Source organism: Macaca fascicularis, chromosome 15 (genome assembly GCF_037993035.2).
Source record: "Macaca fascicularis isolate 582-1 chromosome 15, T2T-MFA8v1.1".
NCBI classification, from domain to species: domain Eukaryota; kingdom Metazoa; phylum Chordata; class Mammalia; order Primates; family Cercopithecidae; genus Macaca; species Macaca fascicularis.
The window spans coordinates 97,607,355-97,621,758 of NC_088389.1; the positions used below are offsets into that span (position 1 = coordinate 97,607,355).

The window sequence follows — 14,404 nt, forward strand, 5'->3', positions numbered from 1 at the left end:
ACTCTGAATTTGTGACTTGTGGACAGAGACCGATAGGCAAGAAGAGGAGTCACAACACTGGCAGGGGCAATTGACCCTGATCATCAGAAGAAGGTAGGGCTGCTGTGCACAGAGGCAGGGAGGAATACACATGGAACCCAGGTGATTCACTTGGTACTCCCTTGCCCAATTTGACTGTAAATAGACAAGTACAGTAACCCCAGTCTGTGAAGGGCATAATGACCAGGTGCTTAGGTGCTCCCCTTCAACATGATGGTTGGGTTTCATTAATTAACAGGTAAGCCATTGAGGCAGAGGGGAAGGTAACCTAGGCTGAATAGTGAAGGAGGGAAATGAGCACCAACTAGTAGCTCTGAAGCCAACTACAACAGCATGGACTGCAGTTTATCCCTCTAACCTCCCTCTTCTTATTTCCCCTCAGTAAGTGAAGTCCATCAGATCCTGGAGAAGTTGCTTCCAGAATGTATATGGAAGAGTGAAAAGCAGTATAGTCAACAGAATTGCCCAACCCAGATTCCCCTTCAAGGATGAACTTGCTGCCTGTCTGGGGACCATAAGCAGACAGCTTCCAATTATCAGCTCCTTCTCTGACTTCAGCTGCACAGAGGTAGCTAAGGTCATGCCCTTCTCTGTACAGCCAACTCCTGGCAACTGAAGGAGGCAGGGATAAAAAGGCTGGTCCATTTTGGTTCAATATGGAACGCTGATGGGCAATAGTCACTCCAGAGTTCACTGCTGGGAGGACTGAAGCTTCATTGGGCCTGCCTCACAGGTCAGTTTCTTCCTCTGTTCAGCCCTATTTTCTCCTCATTACCTTTCACAGGTGTTGATCACTAATAAACCTTTTGCACCCCAAACTCCATCTCAGTGTCTGCTTCTGGAGAATCCAACTTGAAGCAGCAGACAAGCAGTAAGAATAATCAAATATTCCTACCAGCAATGGGTAAGTTTTACTGAGCACTAATAGGACCCAGAGATTTTTTGCTGAGTGCTTTATATTCAGTACATGTCTTGTTTTAGCCTAAGGAAAATAATAAACTTGTGGGATAGATACTATTATTATCATCACCACTTTGCACAGAAAGGAACATAAGGCACAGAGAACTTATGCAATTTGCCTAAGGTCATATTTCTAGGAACTCCAGAGCCCATGCACTTAATCACTACATACATTAAAAAGTAAAATAACTTAAGATTATCTTGAAGAGTTTTGTAAGCTGTGACACATTACGTGAATAGTAGTACATGACCATGTGTCAGGATCCCTGCAGTAAGGTGATGACACTCAAAATGAGTACTTTAAGGACAGATTATTAATAAAGTATGTGCAAGGCTGTAGGCTGGGTATGGGGAAACAGTAAGACAGTACAGTGCCCCAGGCAGGGCCAGTTATACTGGGGTGTTGTTCCTATCCCCAGGGCTGAAGGAAGGAGGGGAGAAAACGGTCACAGGAACCCAGAGTCAGAGAGAGCTCTGCAGGATCTGACAGGGCCTGTGACCTTAGATTGATGAGGAAGGGAAGGGGCAGAGAATTCAATAGCTGGCCTTATCCCTCCTCCCTTCCTTGGTTCTTCTGCTAGCACTCCTCATTGGCTGAGACTGACAGAAGTCAGAAGTCCACACAGGACTTCAGAGCGCAGAGAGTGAGGGGACGATTAGAGGGGCAAACAGCAACCATCTAGAACACACAGTGAAGTCAGTAGCAGGTGAAGAAACCAAGGATCAAAGCAAATTCTGAAGTGAGACCTCTCAGATTCATAGGCAGAATCTGGACTTGAATCTTCCCACCTGTCCATGAGAAGAGTCCAACTCTGTAAAATATTTGAAGAGATTTGTTCTGAGCCAAATATGAGTAACCACATGGCCCATGACACAGCCCTCAGGAGACCCTGAGAACATGTCCCCAAGGTGGTCAGGGCACAGCTTGGTTTTATACATGTTAGGTAGACATAAGACATCAATCAAATACATTTCAAATATACATTGGTTTGGTCCATCAAAGTGGCAAGTGCAAAGGGCTTCTAGATTATAGGTAGGATTTTTTAATGTTCTTATTAGCAATTGGTTGAAACAGTTATTATCACCAGAAAGGAATGTCTAGGTTATAAGAGGTTATGTAGACCAAAGTTTTATCATGCAAATGAAGCCTCCAGGTAGCAGGTTTCAGAGAGAACAGATTGTAAATGAAGCTTGTCCAGCCCATAGGCCACATGCGGCCCAGCATGACTTTGAATGGAACACAAATTCGTAAACTTTTGTGATTTTTTTTGGTGATAGTTTTTAAGTCCATCAGTTGTCATTAGTGTGAGTGTGTTTTATGTGTGACCCAAGACAATTCTTCCTCTGATGTGGCCCAGGGAAGCCAAAAGATGTGACATACTTGTAAGTGTTTCTTATCAGACTTAAGGTCTGTGTTGATGTTACATGCTGGTTGGCTTTTCCTGAATTCAAAAAGGGAGGAGGGCATAATGAGACATGTTCGAACACCAGCCCCTTCCTGTCATGCCCTGAACCAGTCTTTCAGGTTAAATTTAGAGGGCCTTGGCCTAAAGGAGGAAGTCCATTCAGATAGTTGAGGTGAGGGATCTTCAAATTTTACTTCTGGTTTTTAGACCCCATCATTGCATGTTTTTCAACCCCACTGTTTCATGGAATGATAGAAGGGTAATTTTCTCACCACATCGACACTTAATTAATTACAGAACATCATGCAGGCTATGTGGGCTCCTGATAAACTGACTCACATGCCTGTTATTTCACTTGCCTCCAGTTGACAATCATCCCTGTGGGTTCCCACTGACCTGACTTCTAATAAGATGATACTCCACCCCTACGATGGAAAGAAACTCCATGTACCTCCTTAACTAATGCATCTTCATTTTCTAGAAACTTCTAACACACCAGGAAAATATGAAGCAAATACTGCTAAAATTTAGAAAGACTTCTTTTCTTTGAGGGGCCAAAAGAATGTATAGAAATAAAGGAAAATCATGGGCTTTGTGCAAGAAATTACAAAGTTCTGGCCTCTTAGGAAACCAGTTCAGTAAAATTATAGAGATAAAATAGAATTGGTCTTAATAGAAGACAAAGAAAGCAGGAAAGGGTGACATAGATGTTTATTGAGTATCTATAATCAACCAGGCTTTGTACTACATATATTGTCTTATTTAATTCTCCTCAGGAAACCATAGAGTAAGTGTACATAATGGGCATGTCAATTTGGCTACTCAGGATTTATTTCTCCTCTGTCTAGAAACAGAAACTAGAATATCCTTTGGGAAATTTGTCTGTCTTTATTCTTAACCATGAAGTTGAAAGAAAGAAGCTGGCCATACTCCCATTACTAGGATTAGATCCTGATTGGTGCATACTAATCAATGTGTCCTGTCTCCCTGTATTACTTTGCTATGGCTGCCACAATAAATACCAGAGACTGGATGTCTCAAACAACAGAAATTTATTTTCTTGTAAAATAAATTTCTGCAGGCTACAAACCCAAGATCAAAGCATTGGCCGGCCTGCTTTCTGGTGAGGCCCTGCTCTTTGGCTTGCAGATGACCATCTTCTCTTCTTTGTCTCCAAAGTCTTTCCTCTGTGCTTGTTCTAATCTCTCCTTCTTATAAGGACACCAGTCGTATTGAATTAGGGCCCACTTATGACCTCATTTTACTTAATTACATCCTCAAAAGCCTTAGCTCCAAATACAGTCACTGGGGAGCTAGTACTTTAACATGTGAGCTCAGGAGGGGACAGAATCCGGTCCACAACACTCCCTTTGGCATGGTGACTGGTTCCAGGATGGCTAGCATTCCAGTCAGAGTTCATGAGATGCAAGGAAATGTATATTCAGACTTCTGGGAAAGAGGAGTTTCCTTTCCTCCACTGGACTTGGTAGTGTTCAGATATGAAACTTGTAGTTCCTGCAGCCATTCTTATGCCATGAGGAAAGCCAACTCAACATGAAACCATTACATAGAGGAAGGCAGAATAAAAGATTCAAGGAAACTATACCCGAGTACAAGGTTTGAACCTCTGGACTCTACCCCTGGACTTATAATACTTGAGCCAATAAAATGCCTTTGGCTTTACATCAGTCTGAGGTGGACTTCTGCTATGCCCAACATCAAAATTCCTAGCGGATATAATATTGTATCTTTATTTTTCAGTCACACAGCTAAGTGTTAACATTTGTGTCTATTTCTGGCAGATGCCAAAGCCCTGGCATTTGCTACGACACCAAGTTTACTGCTTCCTCTAGAGAGCTGCAAGCTGAGCACAACTTTGGCCTAAACACAATTGTGTCCCTACTATCAGAACATAGTCATTTACCTATCCTTCCATATATTTCCCACAACATGCCCTAAATCCAGTGTGTGAAAAGCTGCTGTAATGTGAAGTCCAGCCACTGCCTCTGTTCTAAACTCCAAAGGAAAGGCTGGGTTCCAGAAATATCACCCATTCTAGTTAAACTTCCTAAAGACACTGAAGACTGGACATTTCCTTCAGTCAGTTATTTTGAAAGGGCAAGGACTTTGTTGTCCTCCTTCAATTTCATTGAATTCAACACGTTTACTGTGCCAGGCACTCTACCATGTGCCATAGGGGATCTAAAGATGAATGACTAGGACATAGTCCCTGCCCTGGGGACGCTCACATTGACCACAGTAAGGAAGATCTTAAAACAGCTAACAAAACACAAGAAGAAACAACCAGAAATGGGATCTTTCGTAACTTGCAAATAGATATCTTTGTCCAGAGAGGCTAAAAGGAGCATGCTGCCTCAGATTTGTGGTTGCTACCGTCTTTGGAAGGGGAAACTAGATCATTAATCAGTACCTATTGAACTCTGAAATAGTACAAGTACACAGTCTTTGGCATTTGACCACTACTGACTTTAAAATGTTTTCACCACACTTTACAATGAAAAAAGGTATGGACAAACATAGAACCATGTGATAATCTAATATCACTCTGCCCCCTTTACCGAAGGAAAAGAACGAGGCTATAACCATAATAACCATACAGTACAACTAAAACAATTCAGAAAATCATGGAATTAAGAGCATCTAAAAAGATTTTTTAGGAATTTTTTTCTTCAATAACGTGTTTTTCCTCTGAGTTAATATGATTATGTGGTTCTAAAATGAAGAGACTCTTTGGCTTCCCTTCTTTCACTTTTGAAATGATGTCCTCATTATGTCAGCTGACGACTGAAAACTCAGAGCCAAAAACATGCTTAAGAGGACCCCAGAGTCAAACAATTTGAAATCTAGAATGCCCGATCATTTTTACAATGATGGTGTCCAAAAGATTCATTTATTTTTCTTATCGTTTATTATAATCAAATATTTAATTGAATGGTGCATTGGGCAGATTATTAAGTACTGTGAGAATTATAAAATTTACTTAAACAGCCCCTTTTATTGCAAACATTACAGTTTAGAGAGAACCTTACCACTTAGTACTGACCTACTGAATCATTTTGGAAAAAAGATGATTTTTCTCCTTCTTTTGAAATTGGTGTAACAAATAGCCCACCCAGAAAGAAATGAAATTTATTAAGGTTTTAAAGTTTTAGCATTAGCTAAAGGAACCCACCTTGCTTGGATCAGCCGAATCTGAGAAGCAATATCTTGACCACAATGATCAGAATGGAGTACCAGGTTTGCTCCTTTATACAGCAATACCTGGAGGAATGCTTTAACTGAAGAAGTATTCAACTTTTTATATGAAATGAAAATAGCACACATTGACCTCAACATAACTCTGCCCTACAACCTGCATTGCACAATGGAATTCTGATTGTGTATTTCCAGTTTCTCATCCCTATAACTCCAGGTGAACTCCCCAGAGGGTGCAGTTCAGAGAATGGCCCTATTGGACTTCTCTTGCATCCTGATCCTGTTTCTCCATTTTTGTGTATTCATTATGCTGCTGTGCCCCACAGTAGCCTGCATGGTGGTGGTCACTTACCCATATGAAGGCCCCAGATTACCAATCTGCATTTTCAAAAACTCTAAGTTCTCTTTAAAAAGGAAAGATCAAGCTGAAACATGAACGGTTCCCTTATCCCTCGCACAGGGCATATGATGGGGGTGTGGCTCACTTCTTCAGTGCCCCACTGCTCAGACCTCTAAGGGGAAGCATGCAGATGGGCAGGCTGTGGGGCTCTGACCCCACGGCAGCATCCAGGGGTGAATGTTCATAGTTCCTGAGGTCCCAGTGGGTGTGTGTTACAGGGTTCTCTTTTGGGTTAGTCGTCCATAGGTGGCTTGTATTAGCTCAATTAAACCCATGCCTTATCACAAGGATAGAGGGCTTTCTGTATGCCTTGTTGTACCAGAAGAATTGGATTACACATGACCTCAGAGAATGAGTACAAGGTTTTATTGAGTGGAAATAGCTCTCGGCAGATAGGGGATCCAGAAGGGAGATGGTTTTCCCCTGGAGTCAGGTCTCTTGGTGGCCTGGGCTCCCCTCCGACCGCCCCAGTCAAACTCCACATTGTTCCACCAGTTGATGGCCTGCCAGTCCACCAGTGCCGGTCAGCATGCTCCAACCAATATGCTCCTCTCAATGTCCAGCCACTTCTGTGTTCTTCCACTGATGTGCTCCTTTCGACATCCGGCTGCTTGTGGTCGCTGCCTGCTAGTGTCTTGGGGTTTTTACGGGCACGGGATGGGACATGGTGGGCCAGTGTGGTCTTGGAAAATGCAACATTTGGGCATGAAGGCAGGAGTGCCCGACCACACCTAGGTCTGTGGGCACAGGTCCTAGGGTGGAGCCCTAGAGTCAGGGAGCTGCCTTTTTCTACCCAGTACTTCCTTGCCCCCCTCCCATATCCTAGCTACTCTATGCAAAAGTGGTCACTTTCCTCCAACACTATTGACTAAATGCCTTGTGACAACTAATTTGTATCCAGGAAGTGGTTTTTCCTTTCAACCACATAGCTGAAAACTTTCTTTCCTTCTTTGAGCACTCTCTTGTCAATTGCCTATAAGTGTGGCTATGATGATTTAAGAAGATTACTGTAGTGATGAGGGAAGGATTGTAATCTACTTACTTTTGGTGGAATGAGTGACTTCTATGTTGGCATTTAGGTTGAAACTGGAGTAGAAATCAGTATCAGCCCTGGCTGCTACAGTTCATTCTGCCATTTTAACATTTATTTCCCATTAATTGTGTGGGCTACATTTGCGTCTGAAAATTTGGGGTGTTATTGAGCAATGTATATTTGGAAAAGGATCCATGCTAGGAGCTATGGAGTAATAAAATACTTCCTACTCTTGGGAAGTCACACTATCTACAGCACAAAGACAAGATGCATACGATATAGCTTGAGCAGTATAAAAGACTCTCCATATCCTAAGAATTATGTCCCAAGACTTTTCTTGAATTCCCAAATAAATATATCACATAAAACTTTCATAAAATGTACTCAAAAATTTAAATGGCACTGCCAGACTCCGATGATTTTCTTGGTATAGGATGAAAATCTTATGCAATGTACCCTACTTCTGGCTAGGAACAATCACCTCTTTGTAACTCTTCAGTTGCTTTTTACTTCCATTACCAGCACCAGCAACATGTTTATGGGAAAAATTACACTAAAAAAAACCTTTTATACTATAGTTGTTATGTTCACAAAGAAACATAAGATATGGAGAATGAATAGTCAGCTAAAGTCAGTCACTAGCCGTATGCCTCACTTATGCAAGCCAGCATCATAGTTCTTGGAGTTCAAAAAAAAATCTCAGTCAAATTTCCAATTATTACCCACCATGAGCCTCCTAGGTTTTCAGAATTGGTTGAAACTACACGTTAAACCTATGAATGTGAAGTGTTTAGGGAAATTTTAGATGAGACCTGGAATTTGAGCTGAAATTCAGGTAAAGTTATATAGGTAGAAAAGAGGAACGCTGGTGGTGGCCATGAAAATGCACCTCTCAGATCTCCTGCTAGAGGAGTCTGTCCTGTGAAATCCACCATTGTATTTGTGCCAAGATCATGCTCTCTACAGGCTGTTTCCAGCCAATGACTGAGTTTGGCAGGAAAACTAAGGCAGGCACACTCTTAAAAGAGGTGGGACTCAGACTCTTCTGATAGGCAACTTTGTCTCCTGTTGACCCTGTGAAAACTTTCATAGACCTTCACTACAGTCTAAGAGCTTCTTTCCTTCCTTCCTTCTCTTTCCTCTTAAGAGGCAAACCTACATCAAGGTCAGACAGTATTCTCAGATCCTCCTGCTCCCTCTCAATTTTCCCTCATGATTTAATCTCTTACATGTCTAATCCCATCATAGCATTTGCTTTCTGAGCACTTAAGCTAATGCAACTACATTCTAGGTTGTTTTGGAAATTTCGGAAAGAATTTTTGGTTGTCACCATGATTTTGGAATTGTAGGGTGGAAACTGCTGCTGGTATTTACTGGATGTGGTCAAAGATGCAAATTCTTGTGTAATATATGGAATAATCCCTCCCAATGAAGAATTGTTTCACATCTTCCATAATTTCTGAATGTCTTGCCAGGCATCCATATAGATGAAACATCTGTTTAAAATTAAATAAGCCTAGAACCTAACTCCATTTAAAATATAAACATCATGTATTTTTTCTTATTTTTAATATATGCTGAATTTTCTTGGAATGCAGCTACCTTCAAATCAAGGGAAGATTATCTTTATGTTATTATTTACCAAGAATGGCTCATCATTTCAGAAAAGTTGCATCACCAGTAGCAACTCCACTTGTGATACTTGAGGGCAACAATCTGCACTTGTAGATGAATGTTCTTTGTATAGTTACAATTATGTCAGAGAGTTTACTTGCACCCAAAAATTTACATGTTCAAACACATAATATTTTCTTAATTTCTTTATATTTTTGTCTTATTTTTCATTTAGGGTATTGCACTGACTTCTATGAATGTAGGTGGAGTTATATTACCTAACATACTTCCATTTCTGAATAGAACAGGGGGAAGTATAATATCCATGACAAACAAAAAAAGGAGAGGTGTTTAGTCTGATGGAGTGTAAAAGTTCTCAGAGTAAAAGAACAAAGTGGGTTTTAGAAGGAGGGTCATAAAGATATCTTGGCAGGGGTAGATATGGTTTTCTCATGACCATAAAGTTTTCAACCATCCTTGTCTTATAGCCTTACCTTGATGAATGTATCCTTGTCTGCAGGATCACTGATGAGCTTCCCTATTCTTCCATTATAGAACTTGAGATTTAGAAACCAATGGCTGATGGGCCATGAGACAACTGGGACATTGGGTTGCATACCACTGCCCTTTTGGCTTAATGGTCAAAAGCTGTCAAGCATCTTACAGGTCTCCATGCAGTTGTTTGCATGCTTGCTTTGTGGAAGTTGCCTTGGAATTCCAATAGCTCAGAGATGCACAGAAAGAACAGAGGGTCTGGAACCAATCAACTTTCCATAGTCCAGTAACTGGTCTCACTTTCTCTGAACCAGATGGCCACCATTCCCAGATGTTACGTTGGTCTCATTTACACCTAATCCTTTGGGTTGCCAGTTTCTGGAGTCCACACTGTGCTAGAAAATTTAAGTTACACCTTGGGCTAAGAGCTGTTACGAGATCAGTATAATTTCCTATAAGATAAGCAGAATGCTTATGTGTAATTTAATCCCTCTATCTCCAACAATCATTTACAAAGTGCCCAAAGTGGGCTGTGCAGTTCTAGGCATTTTATGATAAGGGAATAGAATTTAGGAAAGATTTGGTTTTTGCACTTTTGGCATGCAGCTTAGTAAAGCCAAACCAAATGGATATCAATAATAAACACTGACCCAGAGAAGTCTTATATTGTTAGCAGCAAAATTAATATCTCCCTGTCTTCTTAGAAGTTATTAATTATGTTATTTATTCATAGACACACCCTCTAGCACAGATACTGCAAAGTGACATTCAGAGGAGTGAGCCCTCAACTTAATGAGGGAGGAAGGAGCTTCAGGCTAAAGGTCTACCCTAAGCATCCTTTATCAATGTCCCAGAACTTTGCTTTATGTCTCTTTTGCAAGGTTTGCTACCAATAATTAGGTTTCTGGATTTTGAGTTATCCTCCAGCAAAAACAAAAACAAAAACAAAAACAGACCCTATAAATTAATTGGTCATTTATGCTCATGGTTGTTCATCTTTTTAATTAGCAATACAGTTTGAATTTTATGAAATTATGCTGAATGCTATGGTTCTTGGCTTCATATATAACTTTTATCACATAAATAAACAAGTATTATAATTGTCTAACTATTCCTTGCTTTGGGGAATATGTCTTCTAATTAAGCCTCTGTTGATTCTTTCCCTGGAGTTAAATAGGCATAGTCCCTTTTATATATTTTATACCCCAATCAAATGAATAGGCTCATGTGGCCTCTGATTAGACTTCATGAGTTCTCCATATATGGTCATATATTTATCGCTTTTCCTTCTTATTTTGGTGTATTAGTCTGTTCTCACTCTGCTAATAAGACATTCCTGAGACGGGGTAATTTATAAAGGAAAGAGGTTTAATTGACTCCCCATTCAGCATGGCTGGAGAGGTCTCAGGAAACTTATAATCATGGCAGAGGGTAACTACCCCCATGATTCAATTAATTCCCTCTGGGCCCTTCCCATAACACGTGGGGATTATGGGGACTACAGTTTAAGATGAGATTTGGGTGGGGACAGAGCAAAACCATATCACTTGGCCACTATGCATCTTCATCTTATTGGGAGTTTATGTGACAGTATACCACATGTTTGTTGACTCTGTAAAAAGGGACTATGTCTCTGATCTCTTGTTTAGTCCCATGTCCTCCTGGTACCATACAGTGTTTTACAAAGAAGACAGCTGAATAAAGTGGCATACTTCTAAATTCTAGGCCCAAAAGGAAAAATTCCAGCGCTATGTTACCCTTAGTTAACTGCTCATCAACCCGTCCCCCACATTTATCTTGCTATCAGGAGCAAAGCAGAGCTTTGGGGCCTTTATCCTCATTCAATACTTTTTCTTAGCTAAAAGCTTTCACCATTACCCATTTTTTTCTTAGAAAACATGGAAAAGAGATTCCCTCTTCATTTGGATTATCTCTTTGTCTTAAGAGGTCTGTGAATCAAACAGGAAGAAAGAAAAAAAGAAATACGTATTGAATATTTACTGTGTGGCACATAGTGTTGTTAATATGAACGTCTTATGGAAAGAAAAGTAATCCACTGGTGGGAGGAACTTAACCAAGGTCATGATCTAGCAAGTGGCAAAATAAATCTGTGACTCCATTGCCCCCACTCCTTCCACAACTGCCTCCAAAGAAATGGGAAGGTAAATTCAGATTCTGAAAAAGCCAGTGGATATGTCAGAGTAGGCAGAAAGCCAGATATGAGCAGAAGGGAAGTCTGGGAAGTCTCAAGCCTGAGGGACCATCCAAAATTTGCATATTAACAGCATCGCTACTGCTGGAGTGGGTGAGCAGTTAGTCAAGTGTGAGTAGGAAGAAGAGTTGCCTAGGCAGAAAGGAAGGCCCTAGAATGCCTCTTAAGTTCCCCAATACTCTGCAGTTAAAATGTCAGGAATTCACAAGGTACAGACTGATAAGGAAGGAAAAAGGGTAAAAAGGGAAATTCCTAAGAGATACACCAGCACCGTAAGTATAGATTAGTACAAAGGGGGAATTCCTAAGAGATACACAGTTGCAATAAATACAGATTTGACTGCTATACAGCCTTCCTGGAGTGGCAGTAACGAGCAATGCCACCATTAGGCAAGATTTGTAGTGATTCCTGGCGCATGTATGCACATTAGTCAACAGTAAGGAAGGGTCCCAAAAGCCTGGGAGGAAACTAGGTGAGGACAAAGGTGGGGACCTAAGGCAGAAATGAAAACTAGACAAAGAAAAAAAGGCAGATGAGACAGAAGTGGGAACCTGAAGGAGAGGCCTGACGATAAAACTCACAGTGCAAGATCCTCAGAGCTGTTTTCCCACAGGATCAGCCCACACTTCCCTTGAAGTGTACTTATTTTTCTCCCCTACAACAAGCTCTTTGGTCCCTATTTCCCATTATAAAGGTCTCTGCTATCTTTGAACCATCTCTTGGCCGAAATCTTTTCCAAAGTTAGATACTGGGGACTTCATTTCCTGCTAACAGTTTCAATAACAACATTTTGAGTACTTATGTACCAGGTATGGAGTGGTTTCTTTATATAAATTAACTCAATTTTAAAAACAATTCTCCCTAACCTGTTTTTCATCTGTATGATGGGAATGAGGAAGTAAGCAGGCTATAGTGCTCTCTACTATTCATCATACTCTCTTTATAGGTGAAGGAAAACAGAGGTCAGGTAACTCACCTGCCTAGGGTCACACAGGAAATAAGAGTAGTCAGAATTAGAATGCAGCTAGTCTGGTTCTAGGGTCCATGTGCTCAACATCAGGCTCTACTTAATATTGGGGTAATGGGGAAAGTGATGAGTAAAAGTGACAGTGTTCTACTAAAAAGGGAATAATTTTAAAGAGACACACACAGTGAGATTTAACTTGTTGCCTGTAAAGTTCAGTCATAATTGGCATCGGCTGTATATATTGTACTGGTACATCGGAGTCCTATCATGATGTCAGTGTTAGAGTAGGTAGGCAGACATGAGCAGGGCAGGAGAGACCGCCCTGCCATCCCTTACACCACTGACTCCACTCCCCGCCACCACCCCGATTCTACACCCACCACCCTGCCCAGGAATGTCAGGTGACCATCAGGTGATGGTCAGGTAGGTGTTAAACTGTCTCTTTAAAATAATTGCTTGCAGCCAGTGCCAGGGAAAAGCAGTTTCCCAATAGATAGAAAACGTGATCATCAGCTTCCCCATAAGATCTCAAGAGCAAGGTAGCGGTCTCAAGCATGCACACTAAGAGGCAAGATGGTGGTGTTTAACTGGTATATGACCTTCCTCTGAGAACACCTGACTGTAAAGAAAAACACCTCAAATAAGCATGTGCACAACGTCAGTGAATACACTGCACATGTGGCCCCTCCCAAGGGCTGGCAGGCCACTGTGCATGCAGACAGCCCAGTCCAAGGAAAAATTAAGGGAGAAGAGATGCAAACCCCAGAACCATGCCGATGTCTAAATCTCCAAGTCCAGGATCAGATATAGCACTTGGACCTCCCAAGTCGCCTGCTTGGCTCTCTTCCAGGTATACTTCCTCTCACTCCTGCTCTAAAACTTTTTAATAAACTTTCACTCTTGCTCTAAAACTTGCCTCAGTCTCCCACTCTGCTTTATGTCCCTGGGCCAAAGTCTTTCTTCTGAGGAGGCAAGAATCAAGTTTTCTGCAGACCTGTACAGATTCGCCACTGCTAACTAACATACTTTGGTGCTGTGACTCAGATACATCCCCTAATGGTATGACACCTCTATGCCTCACCTTCTTCAGCTGGAGGTGTAAAAACCCTGTACATGGTTTTCTTCTCACCTTTTGCTCTCCTGCTTGCTAACCAACCCCCAGGACAATTCCTTTTGGCCACTGTATCCCACCGGCTGATCTCAGCTCACCCTGAGGGGTGTCTTGTAGGGGTGGGAAGGACTTCAGAGTTCATACCAAGTAGGCTTGAGACACTGAAGGCCCTCCTGGACAGGAAGCTCGTGACAGTGGTAGTGCATCCATGCATAAAAATCTTAATCACATCCATTTATGCCTGGTGTTCCATTATTGGAACGCTAAGCATGTAGGAGTTATTTATATCTTACTGCTCAAGGTCATCACCAAGGTCTGATTTTTCACATGTCTACAATTCAGCAAACTGAAACCTTTGGCATAAATAGGTTAAATACCCTGGCTTCATCCCTGGTTTTCGGGTCCTGATGGAAGTTTGCGTGGACATGGGCTTGGGGAGCCATTACTGGCACTCTGTGGAAGGACCAAAGATGTAGAAGAGAAAACTTTAGCCTATATTCTCTGGCTCACAAGGCATTAAGTTGGCCTCCTTACTCTGAAAAGTGGGATAGGAAATTTGGGCTTTAATGGCTTTATCATAGCCTTATAAGAGCCCAAGAAATGTTAGATTCATTAAGCTAATACAAATGTCAGTTGAATCACACCTTATTCCTGACTCAGTGTCTTTTCTTGCTGCTAAAATACATGGAGTTGATACTGTGAGACTATGGAGGTAGAGGTGGAGGCAAAGACAATATGCTCTAATTCTTACCTGTTTGGTGGCTGCCCTCTGCCCAGACTTGCCATTTTCAGATGATATCAGATACAGGAACCAGAAGGTGACTGATGCCAATTTGGAAGGAGCTTCATTAACAATGAAGTTGAATGCATGCTTCTGCATGCAGACCACAGAGCACCCATAAGGAAAACTCTTCTTGATGTAGGGGTTTGAAGTCATGAGCCTCTGTCATG

General features: G+C 41.5%; 1 long non-coding RNA gene across 1 annotated transcript in view; it reads left to right on the forward strand.

Moving 5' to 3' along the window:
• LOC123569122 (uncharacterized) overlaps positions 1-616 on the forward strand; it is a 216,655-nt gene extending 216,039 nt beyond the window's left edge. Inside the window, exon 3 of the long non-coding RNA XR_006692650.2 lies at positions 422-616. This is a non-coding gene — a long non-coding RNA (uncharacterized lncRNA). The remainder of the gene's footprint in view (positions 1-421) is intronic.
• Positions 617-14,404: the final 13,788 nt, after the last annotated feature.